Source organism: Musca domestica, unplaced genomic scaffold, assembly GCF_030504385.1.
Source record: "Musca domestica strain aabys unplaced genomic scaffold, Musca_domestica.polishedcontigs.V.1.1 209, whole genome shotgun sequence".
NCBI lineage: Eukaryota > Metazoa > Arthropoda > Insecta > Diptera > Muscidae > Musca > Musca domestica.
Genome location: NW_026712257.1, coordinates 411,876 through 427,132, shown reverse-complemented (window position 1 = coordinate 427,132; position 15,257 = coordinate 411,876). Strand labels below are relative to the sequence as shown.

Below are 15,257 nucleotides of genomic sequence, written 5' to 3'. Positions count from 1 at the left end.
AGCACGCGCCACCCAAGAATGGTTACAAAATGAGGTTTCTCTCTTCATTTCCAGCGCACAATGCCCACCAAAATTTCCGGATACCACTCCGTTGAAATAGTGTTTCTGGAGTATTTTGGAAAGCAAGGTTGGCACTAAAAAATACCAATGTGTCGATCACCTCAAGCAGGCACTTCGCCGGGAATGGGCCAAAATACCACAGAGCAACATTCGGGTAGCGTGTGACGGTTTCATTGGCCGTTTGAAGGCCATAATTCGTGCCAAAGGTGACCAATTCGAAGAAATCTAAAATTATTATAAAATTTGATGCTATTTCCGACATTTTTTGCTTTCATTCAATAAAATGTAAAAATTATGGCGTTTGACTTTGTTGCAGTTTTTTTATCTCACCCTGTATACATTATCCAAAGCTGCCACCTCCAATGATTTTATCAGACTAAGGTCATAAACGAAATGACCAATATTGATCTACTCCATCGGTAGCTCTCCTATAGAGGGCCAAAATTTTGAATAATAATAAAACATGTCGAAATATATTTAAATACACATATAAAGGCTGAGGGCATCAATATGTCGGCAATACCGACGGATACCCTTTAACTTGACGTAAGCTGTTTATAAAGATTTAACAAACATCTAGAGTAGGAAAGTACTATTAAAATTGTTTATTTTTTTATAGCAATCTCAATATATCCATTTCCGTTCCTGATTTATAAGTGGGGTATTACATTAGTACCTTTGCCGGCAGGAAAAAAAGGTACAATTAAAGTTTCCCATCTCTGTTCAACAATGGTCAAATAGAAACGTGTGGATCTATCTCTTTAAATAGCGGAGAGAGAGGAACGTACATGGATACATTTCCAAGAGGCAAAACTACATATTTAATAAACTAATTGCAAGTTAGATTTCAAACAAATTGTATGTTTCTCCTAAATTGTATGTTTCTCCTAATTTTGATGCACATACTTTTTGGTAGGTACATTTTTCAATTTCAAACTCCGTTTTCATCCCAAAGAGCTCACACATGGCTGCTGTCTCATTTAAGCCGTTTATTTGTATTCTCTCCCTGTGATTGCCCAGATAATTTTTCCTCTACAGGTATGCGCTGCGTATCTGTGTGAGTGTATTTGATTTTTTGCATCTTGCAGGTAAAAATACATGTCAACATCTGCGTGTCAAATGTTCCAGCGTTTCTACATCTTATTCTTTTCTTATTTTCTTTAATTACTAGCGCAATAGTAAATCTTTTTTGTTATACCAATAAAAACAAATGTCATATGTTTTTATTTTCGGAAGATAAGATATTAGCGTACGATAAGAATTGTTTAAGTGGTGTTTCCAACTAAGAGTTGGCAATGACACTCAATTGTTAGATGAGCATTTTTTAAGAGAGTGTTGAAGAGAATGGTGGGTTTGTTTTGGGATGGGAAGGTATGCTTACAAGCATATATACTTTTTTGAAGAAATTTAATATGTAAAAATTATGATACGAGGAGAAGCTTAAAATTTGATTAGAAAAAGTTGTCTTGAGCCCTTAAATCTTAGGGTTGGAAAAGTGTTGAGATTACAGGCCAACATTGCAAGCGTTATTTAGGTACTTCATGTACCCGGATATAAAGAGAAATTACAAAAAAAATAAAGGTTTATGACACTATTTTGTTAACGCAAAGTAGACGCTGAAAAAATACATGCTTATTTATAGAATAGTCAGGTCTTAGCCATTTAATCAATATTTGTATTCAAATTTAAATTAAAGTGACCACAGGGTACACCTGTAAACTGTGCCAAGATAAAGATTTCATTCTTTATCCGGCATTGTTTGTCATCGACACTTTTGTTTGTTAATTTGGTATGTTCTCAACAATTGAACCCGACTTTGTACGAATTGGGAAAGATCTCTCTATGCAGGCTCGAAGGTGAAATTCCATAATGATAAGGAAGAAGGAAGTAGTTCCAAAGTTCACCTTGGAATATTTTGGCATAGTTTCCCTAAAAGTTCCACGCACGTTTCCACCCATAAAACAGATAATACAATGTTTCAAACTTGTTCGAAAGGTAGTATATTTGACGACCGGGAACAGTGCGGCTGACACAATTCTATGGCCCGAACCAATAGGCAAATTACAATGGTGAATAAACAATGTCTGAAAAGTATTTAATATTCAAAAGTGATACCAAACTCTATCATTACTGGCATCCATATCTAGCTTCAGTGGACGACCCGAGGCCAAGGCTCATCGTTCCCGAAGCCTGGAAAATAAAAAAGTTCCACATTTCAGGAACGATGAGGATGACAAGCGGTGGTTTGCCGACTTTGGTAATGCACTCGACTCCGAACTTGTTCAGGTGTACTATGCCGATTCCGTCCGAAACGACTTAATCTTCTAATTATATTTTTCAAATTATCTTTCGTAAACATTGATATCAGTTCCTCGACGGGAAGGGAGATTTAATATGACATAATACTCTTTGCTTCACTCTTCAGCTTTCGAAAAATAGAACTGAAAGTTAAAATATCGGAATGTAATGCTTCGTATGCAATACGTTTTAAACTTTACAGAGGTCCTATCTTTCTTTCTCCAAGGGCTCCCAGAAAAGCCGGTATATATTTAAAGTTTCAAAAGCTTAAAGTATAAAACTGCAAATTTTCAGGAGAGTAAAATAAAGTAATAATTGGATCCAGGTCTGAGAAGAATGTTAGAGTTCCTATTCATCGCCTATAGCATAGTAGGTGATCAATCTACAACTCTACATCTTCTGCATAGTCAGAACCAATAATATCCCATTTTTGAGGTCAAATGTCTGATCATTGGTCAGTTCTGATATGTCTACTACGACACATTAGCTGGCCAATACATTGCATGTATCTCCCAAGTGTCATCTCCTACCAGCTTCTTCGGAGGACCTTCTTAAAACGGTTGACATAGTAGCAACCGGTTTATATTTCGCACATCCCACTATTTCTACTAACACAAGATCTGCTGTGAAGATGGAATATATAGGTCCACTCCTTTTGATACCTCCCCCACAAAGGGTCAAAATTTTGAATATTCATGAAGCTCATAAAAAGCTTTAATTTAGCTTCCGATTTCATTCAGACTTGGTACATATCAATATTTCTGTCAACACAAGATATGTTATAAAGATGGTAGAGATCGGATCATTTCTTCTGGTACCTCCCCCACATAGGGTTCAAGATTTTGAAATACAAAACAAAAAAATCTCTTCAAATTTCACACATACCAACACTTTTGCTAACACAAGATTTGTTGTAAAGTTGTTGTTGTCTGCGAATCCCTTCTGGTACCTCACTCACAAAGGGGAACAATTTCCAATACTTTTATCTGTTTCTCTGAAAATTATCACATTTCTTAAATAAAATGAAGGAAGTAGTCGATGTAGTTCAAACCTGAGACGTCACATTTTTTATATCAAATTTATTTAGGTCCGATACGAAATTGATAATATTGGCCCATTCCTTCGGAACATATTCGCTAAAGGGTCAGCCATTTGAATAATCATAACAGAAGTCAAAATATATTTAAATAATCGAACATCTGCTGAGGGTATACATTTGTCGGGTTAACCAACTGATACTTTTTAACTTGCTTTTTAACTGATCTAATATTTTAATATCGTATATTTTACTAAAAACATAAACCTTGACTAAAAATTACTTTATTTGTCAAAAAAAAATGTCAACATAGGTGGCCTAGTTTGGGAGGTGTTGAAAATTTTTTTTTACTGAAAAAGAGACGTTAAGTAGATTTTACCGAAATTACTACAAGAAAGGTAAAATTTGTCCAAAATGGATTTACTTTGTGGACAATACTTAGAAAATATGACAACTTATATCCATAACTTAAAATTGAAATGAGTCGATTAACAGTGTTTTATAAACAAAACTTTGCTTAGAATTTATTGGTTAAATCTATTAAATATTTTAAAAGTTATTAGAATAAAATTTTCCTTATTGATTTATTTACATATGTTTTTATTCTTTTTTTGTATCAATGTAAATAGTTTTTTTTAATTAATTCTTAAAATAGTATATAGCTGAAAATTATTTTGCCGCTTGATATAAAACACTTGTTTCTTAAAAAGTTGTCTAATATTGTTTTTTTTTTTAATAACTTACCTTGAATATTTATTAAATTTTCCCTGCAAAAAGAAAAAGACACATATCAGTATAAAATTCCAAGTTATGGCAACTCTATTCAAGCCTTTACTGTTCTCTCAATTCTCATTGTCTTAATAAAAAACTGTAAAGAGAAAACAATATTCATAACTCTCTTAAACATCTCTTGTTAAGAGAAGGGTGGGAAAATATCAATAACTAATGCCGCACTGTGTCAAAATGGTAGTTGATGACTCCCAGGCATGCATTTGCAACATCTCTAGCGAACCCAGGCAGAAACTGCATAAATTCCTATGGTCATTAGGCGAGGTAAACAAAGAAAATTCAAATGAAAATTGTTTGTCAAATGTTGGTTGGTTACAAATAACAACAAGAAGAAATCGTTGGTAAATTCATATTAGCCTTGACCGAAATTAGAAGTGAGAGTTTGTTTTATAGAGACACTTCTTTCAACAAAAAAAACCGAAGGGCTTAATAAATGAAGTATTTTTAATTAAAATCTCATTAGCAAATTTTGTCAAGTGGGTGAGTTCTCCTGACAATGGGAAACAACATGACAATTCAAAAAAAGAAGACCTATTGAAAATTCGTATTGCTCTTTGGATCTGACACCCCCGGATTCCTAAGACAAATATTTGTTTTTAATTTCCATTAAAAAAGTGTTATGAGAATTAATGGGAATATAAAAAAGGATAAAACATAAACAACACATAAAGCATGTGACATCATCACACCACCTCTCCCGCTTTCATTGCACGCCATGCATGTAGATCCTTTAGCCCACCCCCTTTTGATATTTTTTTAAATAGCTTACTAAATACCGCCACCATACAGCCCTTATCATCCGCTTAAGCAGCTATGCATGCTTGGCAGATATTCTCATCGTGATACCCCTTATTGTGTCACAAGCTGTTGTTGTTGATAGGTGAACGAGCGAACACCCGTGGTTTTTTTCTCTATGACAATTGAGGCGATTTGTAGCAAATTAACAATAACACAAATTTTAATTGTTTTTCTAATTTTTTTGGTTGCATCATTTGTTAGTTAATTTTCTAGCTCTCTTCAAGTGTGGACTCTCTTGCGAAGTTATAAAGTGGATTTGTGCCATATCTAAAGGATGCAGATAAACTGCGGGCATTGTGCCATGCAATTTCCAATGTTCTCATCATCAACGAATTAGGCTTTAATTGTCTGCTACTTTTTAATGACAAGCCACCAGAGAGTGCATCCAATCCATTCATTCAGAATGTGTAGATGGTGTGACAACTCAAAACGCCATGAAAATCGTAAGCGTAGCATAACTTAAAAAAATATTTGCTTTACTTTCCACTTGTGATTCATAATGTCAGGGATTTAGATTTTATTTTAGAGGGAAGTGGGGTAATAATTAAGTGTAGAATAAATATTCTCTTATAATAACATGCATCCAGGGTCGTTATCTTGGATGCTGGGATGAAGAGTAGTAAGGACTATTTGCCAAAAAAAAAAATTAATATAAAATACCAAGGAGGTCCACTGATATAAACATCTACCAGAGCAATTATGTCTAAATCAGACCTGGCAAAGACCATTATTTCGCAATTTCCGAGTAATAAAACTTCTGTCAGGATTGTTACAGAAAGAAAGAGGCAGGATAATCAACTTTTGTGGTTAGGGCCAGTCTATCTACCTATCTATCTATAAGTCTAGTAGGAATGTTACCACACAAAAGGTTATTATTTTAGATATTATATGATATGAGAATCATTTTCACTGATGTAAGGTTCAGTTATAGACCACCTTAATCACAGGGCGAATCATGGTAATTACATCAAAGATTAACTTTTATTAAATTAAATTGAAATTATTAGCAAAAATTCTATTAACTCTCTAGTCGTGCTGGAGTGATACTTTAACGTTTGCAGGGGGGGACTATCGTCATGAATGGTCAGTCATGCATAACTGCTAAACATTTAAAAACGGCATAACATGCTAAAAAACAGTGATTCATGTCTGTGGCAAAGTTATGTGCAGATCTGGAATAAGGCATGAAGCAAATATTCTTAATATAACCACCAGTAAAAATATAACCAAATAAACTACTCTGAATAGAGTTAAACTCCTCCATAAGGCAGTGGAATTTACGTGCTCACATGACTCCATTTTCTTTGATCTTGGAGATAATATGCCCTTGATTGGAATCCTCCCAGGATGCAGGAAGAAAAGAAAGACGTTTAAACTTCTGGAAAATAAGTCCTATGAAGGAGTTAACACCCACTAAAAAACATGAGGCGAAATAAAAGGAAAAACAAATAACAACAGATTATCGTGAACGATGTTTGAAGATGGCATTTGCTCCTCAAGATGTTAAACAGAAATGGTGGAAAACTTAACATAACTTGTTTGGAAAAAATTGTGAGAGGATGGCCTCTAATCTCAGCGAGAGAGGGAGCGAGAGTAATCCTTATCTCACATAGAGATCGCCCTTTTCTCTGTCATATCAGATTATTATCTTAAAAAATAATCTAGACTTCTTTTAAACTTATTGAGATGGGCTTTGACTTCTCTGAAATATTTTACATATAGTTTCAGATATAGTTTACATAATAGGATATAATCTAAAAATGAACCGTACGTCCCCTTCTCTCTGAGACATAAATTGGTACTGGCTTCCTATTTTTCTCAGAAAACATTGCCCTGACATCCCTTTATCACAGAAATATTTCCTCGGACTAGCCAATTGTTAAAAAATATTGTTCATTACATTGGACTACTACATACGCTTTATGTCAGAAGGAATGGTCCAGATGGTGGTCTCTTTTATGAGAGAACGTAGTCCACATTTCTTCTCTTTTCAGAGAGAATGTAATGACACTTACCTCCCCTTGTCATACAAGACAGAATCCGTCAATCCCTTTTTCTCCGAGAGATAGATTGGTACTAACTTACCCTTCAAAGCTGAAAATATTATCCTTGTGTCGCTTTATCTCAGAAACAATGTCCCTGACTAGCTCATACCTGAGATTTATTGGCCGTCATATTTATAATTATACACCTAACCTCAATTTATGTCGAAGGAATGGTTCATATACTGGTCCACTATCTCAGACAACGGAAGAGAACGATATGATCCATATTCTTTTTATCAATGACTTAATCTTCTTTTTATCTAAGAGAAAATATGGTTTCCATAATAACATATTTTCAGAGGAAAAATTATTCTTCGGTTTCCTTCCTCCAATGAGGAATAGATTGGTTCTGAGTTACCTTTTTTCTCAGAGATTAAGACTTTGACGTCGTCTTATCTCAGAAATTCTTCCAATGACTAATCATTAACTCAAAGACATTGGTCATTATCTCGGGAAGTATGCTCCTAACTTCCCTTTAGATCAGAAAGAATAGTCTACACTGGTCATTATTTTCGAGACAATTGTCAAGGCCAGTCTTTAATAAAAAGGGAGCGGTGCTAACTTCCCTTTATATCAGAGAATATGATTCTAATTTCCCTTTTATCTCAAAGATAATGAACCTAAGTAACCATTATCTAAGAGATAGATAATGGACTTGACTGGTTGTTATCTACGAAAATGACCGCGACCGGGAATTATTTCAGGGAGAATGATGCTAATATCAATTTTTCTTCGAAATAATGTTTATGACTGGCGACAGCGACAATGGATCAGTATCTGTCTGGCAATTATTTCGGAGATGAAAAATTGACTTTGAGTAAAAGAAAAGAGAGGATATAGTAGTAGAAGAGTATTCTCCGTAAGAAATCAGCAGCATTAAATTTGGCTCTAAAACAGCGGTGCTTTAAACCGTGTTCTAGAACATGAACAGAAAAAAGAGATAATTAAAGAGAAAATTAAAATTCTGTTTTTCTTTATATTTTACTGTTTTATTTAATTGTTTTTAAACACGAATGTTTGCCAAAATAATTTATAAAGCAAATGGATAAAAAATATTTGTATAAATAATGACTTAACACTGTTTTGTTCTTGATTTAAATAAGCAAAGATAAATTTGACTGAAAAGAGATATTTCTTCTTGAGCACCCCTGTTAATAACCAGTCATGAAAATCTTCTCTGAGATGAGATGCTCATGGCTCATGGCTGGTCATTAACTCAATTATTATGGGTCTGACTAGCAAATTATCCCAGTCAGACTTGTCAGTTTCCTAAAAAGAATGGTGCTGTCATTATCTCAGAGAAAATAATCTTTACTTCCCTCTATCTCCGAGAGGATGTTTATGAGTGGTTATTATCTACGAGAGAGTAATCTAATTATCTCTGGTCTAAAGATGGCGATCATCTGAGAGACCAAGATTAATGCTGCTGATTTTTCACGGAGAATTATCCGAACTTCTACTATCTCCCCACATCTCTTTTTCTAAGAATCAATTTTCATGGATGGAAGTAATGGGTGGGCTTAACTCCATATTTTTTTCAAGGAAATGGACTGAACTTAATTGGCTATTTTCTCTAAGTTAGATAATGGACTTGACTGGACTTTTCTTAGAAATATTGGTCCTCACTATAATTTTTTCAGATATTATGGCTTGTTATCTTTATAATGGGGATAGTGTTCCTGAAAGCCACAGACTCGAGGATAATGGAAAAATTAGTATTTTTTCGAAGGGAAGGATCCTAACTTGCTATAACGGTCAAATCTTGTCATTATCGTCCTCGTCCCCAATTTTTATCATTGTCTGGTAAAAAGCGGCTAGTGAGGTTAGTTAGTCGCATATAATGACTATTTAAGACGTTTATCTCTAAATAATAGTCCTTCCTGCGAGGCAGATCAAAATAATGGCCATAATTCGTCCCGGCTAGTTATTATCCTTTATATAATGGCTTACCGAACCTAGTCCAGAGATAAAGATCTTCATGGACCATTTTCTAGAGAAAAAATCTTGAATTTTGAATATCTCTGACTGTCCCATATAAAAATGATTTAAAAAAAATACGATTCTAACTTATCTTTCTGGTGGTAGATTGTGGCGTTCTTTATGTCTGAAGTAATTTGTTCGCCTATCTTTACGAAAACAAGTAGCTTCCAAAATGTGGATTTTTTTTATTTTTTTCAAACGCCAATTCTTGCTACCACTGCCACTCACACTTTTGATGCTTGTGCGCCATCTTCAGTATGGCAATGCCATGAAATCAACTTATTTGCCAGTTTATGGCAGACGCACCATAAAAACCCAATTAAAATTATACGCCAACAGAAATACTTCCTTAAAAAGTCCATTCCCAGAAGCAAGAATTGCATTACCGTCACTCACTCGCTCACTCAACCCACGCACCGCCACAGCTCATCGTTCTCAACCACATTATGGAGCTTCTTAATGTTTCGACACGTTTCATTGCTCGACAAGGTTAACGATAGAATTAGGCTTAATCACTTCATAACCAGAAGTGTGACCTGAAATGCAAAAACAGAAAAAAGACACAATGGTTGTTTGTGTTTCTCATGTCGTTGATCTCCTCCCACTCCCAGATTTCGGTTTTTTTCTTTTGGGTTATTTGGAAAACTTTCACAAGAGAAACGATTGATTCCCACGGGAATAGAGCTGGAAAAATCACAAAGAACCAAAAAGCTTTGCCAAAGGAAATTATGGCAGCAGAGCATTTTCAAATCTCAACAGAAACTGAACATAAATGAAACGCATGAATGTGGAGGATAATGAGCTAGGCCAACACACCGACACACAGCCATGCATTGTGCTGTAAACTATCATTGAATGGGAACAAACAATGAGACAACAACGACGACAACAACAACCACCACGACAAATCGTGGCAGCAAAACAAATCCACACCCACCAACAGGCTGGCAAGCCAACCAGCCAAAGTCCACCCCAAGTTTTGTGCAGTACGTCTTTATGAAAACTAGTGCAAACCATGCCACCAACGAGTCTCTCAGCCAAACAGTCAGCCAAGGATTGTAAGTTTTGATCATAGTTCTGTGTTTATGTTCCCAAACATGCCAACCAGCCAGCCAACCATTCATCCAACCAGACATTCAGTCATCCAGCCATGGAAAACTTTATGAAAAATAACAACAAAAAATCCGAAGCAGGGGAAATAATCTTAAAACGTGTCAATGGTCGTAGATAGCTGGGTATTGTTGTTGTCACTTGTCAGAAACATGCAACCTGAACAACAAAACAGCTAACCGGAAATCGACAACAATTGCAGGCCTCTGCACTGGATGGGAATCCATCACTGAGAGGAAAATTGTCCGGAACTAAAGAAAAAAAGAAACCAAGGGATGACTGAGGGAGTAGTTTTCATTTGAGTTTGTTCTTTGAGTCATAGATTACAAAAAAACAGGTTATCTGTCTTGTCATGGCTTGACCCAGATTTTCATAGTGAAAAGCGCTAAAAGTGACAACTAATTGGATCCGTTTTCGATTTTTTTTTTGTTGCAACAATTATTACATAATTATCAAATCGATTTTCAACTCATTTCCTCTTTTGATGGCTTAAATGCTTGTTTTTCGTTTTTTTTTTTTTCTCAGTTTTAATTGATTAATGACTGCAATCATCGATTGTGTTGTATTCTTCAAGCCTTCTTTTCCAGTACTTGTCTGCAGTTACTTGTGGCAATAAATTAGAAAAAATGTCCATGAAATGAAAGAGGGGCAAAAAAAACAACAACTCAAATCGAATTGTTTGAATTACCCATTCAGGCTAAAGAAACAAATCATCGGCCACGAAACGGCAATAAAATACATCTTACGATGGAAAAACATCATCATCCTCAATGCGTTACTTACAGTTTGGTTGGAAATTATAGCACATTTTAATATTCATTAAATATGGACTAAATCTGAATTTCTATTAATCCGTTCCTTGTCATTATCTGCGAGAAAATTTTCCAGATTGCTACTTCTGACTACTCACTTTATCCTAGTCATTATCGTTTAGATAATGGTCCCGAATGGCTATCGTCTAGGAGACAAAGGTTCTTATAGCTCATTATCTCTAAGTAAAGGTCTTCTAGACCATTATTTCCGAGAAAATAGACCTTAATGACCCTTGTCTAAGAGGCTATTATCTCCGATAAAATGGTCATAGCTGATCATTTTTTTATTGACTGGCCATAATCTTCGAGATAATGATATTTACTTACCATTATCCTTGAGATGATGGTATCCGAAATAATTATCCTGAATGGCCATTATCGGTCAGATAATAGTTCTGACTGTCTAACCATTATTTGTGACAAAATATTCCTGGTCGACCATTTTCTCCGAGATAATGGTAAAGAAGACCTTTACTTAGAGATACTAAAGACACGAATTGACGACTATCTTGCGACATAAAGGTCTTGATTGGCCATTATCTCCGAGTTAATGGTGTGGATTAACAGCATCTTCCAGATAATGGCCCTGATCTTCCCGATAATGCCACTGATTGGTCATTATCTCCGAGATAATTGTCTCGAATTGCCATTATCTTCTAGATAATATTGTCGAAGGTAAAATATTATCTCGAATATAAAGCACTGTCTGACCATTATTTTTCAGATAATATTTATGACTGAGCATTATTCCTGAGATAATATTTCTGACTGAATTCCTGAATTAAAATTATCTTTGAGATTATATTTCTCTTTGACCATTATCTTCGAGGTAAAGCTATTTGACCGTCATTTTCGAGATAAAGGTTCTGACTGACCGTTATCTTCGAGATAATAATCCTCAATAACGATTATCTTCGGGATAATATTTCTATATGAACATTATATTCGACATAAAGGTCCTGATTGACCGTTATCTTTGAGATAAAGGTCCTGAATGACAATTATGTCCTAGTTAATAATCGGGCTGGTCATTATCTTCCAAGATAATAGTTCTCAAGTACGATTATCTTCAAGATAGCATTTCAGTATGATCATTATCTTCGAGATAACGGTTCTGAATGACAAAAATCTTCGAGATAAAAGTCTGGCTAACCATTATCTTCAATTGTGATTATCTTCGATATAAAGGACCTGAATGACCAGTACATACGAGATAATGGTCCTAACTTGTCATGAATATTCTTAACCGACCCCAATTATCATTATTACGTCGAGATAATATTTCAGTTTGAGCATTATTTTCGAAATAAAGGTTCTGAATGACCATTATCTCCTAGATAATGGTCCAAACTTACCATTTATATTACTGACCGACCATTATCTCCTAGATAAAAGTCTGGCTGACGATTATCTTCGAGATTGTGGTCCTGAATTACGATTATGATCGAGAAAATACTTCACATGGTCATTATATTCGATATAAACGTCCTGTATGACCATTATCCCCGGGATATTGGACCTGAATTGCCATTAATATTCCTGACCGATCATTATCTCCTAGATAAACGTCTGGCTGAAAATTATCTTCGAGATTATAGTTCTAAATTCCGATGATCTCCAAGGAAATATTTTATTTTGACCATTTTCTTCTATATAAAGGTCCTGTATGACCATTATTTCCGAGATAATTGTCCTGAATAACCATTAACTCCGGGATAATGGTCCAGACTTGCCATTAATATTCCTAAACCAACCATTATCTTTCAGATAATGGTCTGTTCGACCATTATCTTCGACATAATAATCCTCGATTACGATTATCTTCTAGGTAATATTTCAATTTGACCTTTATCTCCGAGATGCGGTTCATGGCTCTCCCAGATCATATTTCTGACTAACCCTTATCGCCGAGATAAGGGCCCCTTGCATACCAGATATTAGTCCTGACTTTCCATTATCTGCGGAATAGTTCTAACTGACCAGTATGTCCGACATATGCCGACATAAAATTACTGATTCTCCATTATCTTCGACAAAAATCTCTGAATGTCCATTGTCTTTCAGATGATGCTCCTGGCTGCAAGTTATCTCGGAGATAACAGTCCTGGAGGGCCACCACCACCAATTTAATGGTTCTGACTTGCCACTATCTACAAGAAAATAGTCCTGATTTACCATAATGGTCCTGACTGAAAAATATATCCAAGATTAATGTCCTGATTGACCATTATTTCTAAGATAATTTTCCTGACTGACCAATTTTCCGAGATAAATATCCTGACTGACTATTAGTGGCCCTGATTGACCATAACCCCAATAATAACAATCCTTAATAGGTATTATCTCCTAGATAATGGCCCTGTCATACAACTATATTCGATATAATGGTTCTGACTAGACATTATGCCCAAGAAAGTAACCCTGGTGTGATAAAAAGAATGGGAACTTTGCAAAAAATACATATATTTGTATGTCCCAGCCTAAAAAATTTTTAAATTAAATTTTTTAATAAATTAAATTAAATAAAAATATATATAATATAAATTAAAATAAATTATTTTTTTAAATTTTTTTATACAAACGACGCTATATTAAATAAAATATATTTCGCACAAACAGAAAATAATTAACCTTTTACTAAAATGGCGCCCAACGTAAGAATTTCTCAAATTTATAAAATATTGTTCAAATATGTTACCCTAAGATATAACAAATAATCGGGCCGGACTTTTCATACCCTCCGTCATTTTGAAGAAACTTGAAAATTTTCAAAAAATCCCTTGAAGAATACCTCTCAAATGAAACCCTTTATGTGGGGGCTATACGAAGACGTTCTGCTTCATAAATAATTTTTTGTCATAGGCTGTAGAACCCATTACGAATTTAAATTACGAAATTTGAAGTAGTTTCGGTAAAAATATCGCTAATATCATTATAATACCGAATATTAGGAGGTATCATTATATGGGAGCTATACATAGACGTGGACCTACATAGATATTTTTTGGCATAAATTGTAGTACCCATTAAAAACTTCAACTACGAAATTTGAAACAGTTCCGGTTAATATTGTCGTTAAAATCATAAAAAAATAAAAATCTGGAGGTATCATTATATGGGAGCTATACGAAGATGTCATAGGCTGCAGTACCTAGTACGAAATTTAAATACAAAATTTGAAATAATTCCGGTAAAAATATCGCTAAAATCATCAAAATACCGAATTTTGGAAGGTATCGTTATATGGTGGGCTATATAAAAACGTGGACCTACGTGGCCTATTTACGAACTTAACCTGTCTACTGGCAAAATATAAATGTGTGCAAAATTTAAGCCTTCTATCTCAATTCTTTCGACGCGTGATTACAACAGACAGACGGACATCAAATAAATCAACTTAGAATTTTACTCTGATCAAGTATATATACTTTGTTAGGTCTGAGTATTTCGAGGGGTTACAAACGGAATGACAAAGTTAATATACCCTCCATAGGTATAAAAACGATAGCTTATATTCCATCAAACAATTTCGATGCTATATTTTGCCACACAACTGTGACGCAAGCAGATAATCCTACGTAGATGACATGTAGTTGATTAGGTCTTATGTTGTTCTATAAAAACCAAAAAACACTTTGTGTATTAAGCCAAACACGAATAGACGCGCGACGGTTATAGCAACCAAAAAATCAAGAAGAAGAATAACAACAACAACGAAAAGAGAAAAAAAACAACAACATCAAGACCAATCATCAGCATTTCTAAGACTTCATTTATTCAGCAAAGACTTGCTGTTCTCGGCTCAACACTACACCTTAGAGGTGTTCACTCATCGAGCCAAGCAGTAGCAACTACTGCCACAGCAGTAGTTGTGAGCAGCAGTAAGCAATGCATTCATTCAACAAGAAAAGAACAGGAAATTCATTGCCAACAAGGTGTGTCATCCATCCGCGCACACACACACACACACACAACGACAGACAGCAAGCCCCCAGAAGCCGAGTCGAGCCGAGAAAACCACAGCGACACCCAGCAATAAACCCCCACTCACTTTACTGGGTGTATTGGTGTGCGAGCTACGTCCACCTTTGTTGCTTTGGGGTGAAGAGGGGGAAAAACAAAAACAACGAAATGTTGTTGCATCACTGACTTCCGTTTTAGTTTAACTGTAAAACATTGTGTCGTCGCTTGCGGTTCTTGGCGAGTTAGTGTGAGTGATTGCACACAGAGTTGCCATAGGCAAAGAAAATAAATTTGATTTCAAAATTAATGTTCACCGAAGCATAATGTTGCACTGACGAAGAAACCGGGCCTAAGGCCATGCAACTA

At 35.1% G+C, this 15,257-nt stretch overlaps 1 protein-coding gene across 1 annotated transcript in view; it reads right to left on the bottom strand.

Annotated features, from left to right (window-relative positions):
• LOC101887688 (protein numb) overlaps window positions 1-15,257 on the bottom strand; it is an 85,742-nt gene that overhangs the window by 48,727 nt on the left and 21,758 nt on the right. Inside the window, exon 2 of the mRNA XM_011295543.3 lies at window positions 4,139-4,161. The gene's annotated coding sequence lies outside the window, so the exon portion shown is untranslated. The remainder of the gene's footprint in view (window positions 1-4,138; window positions 4,162-15,257) is intronic.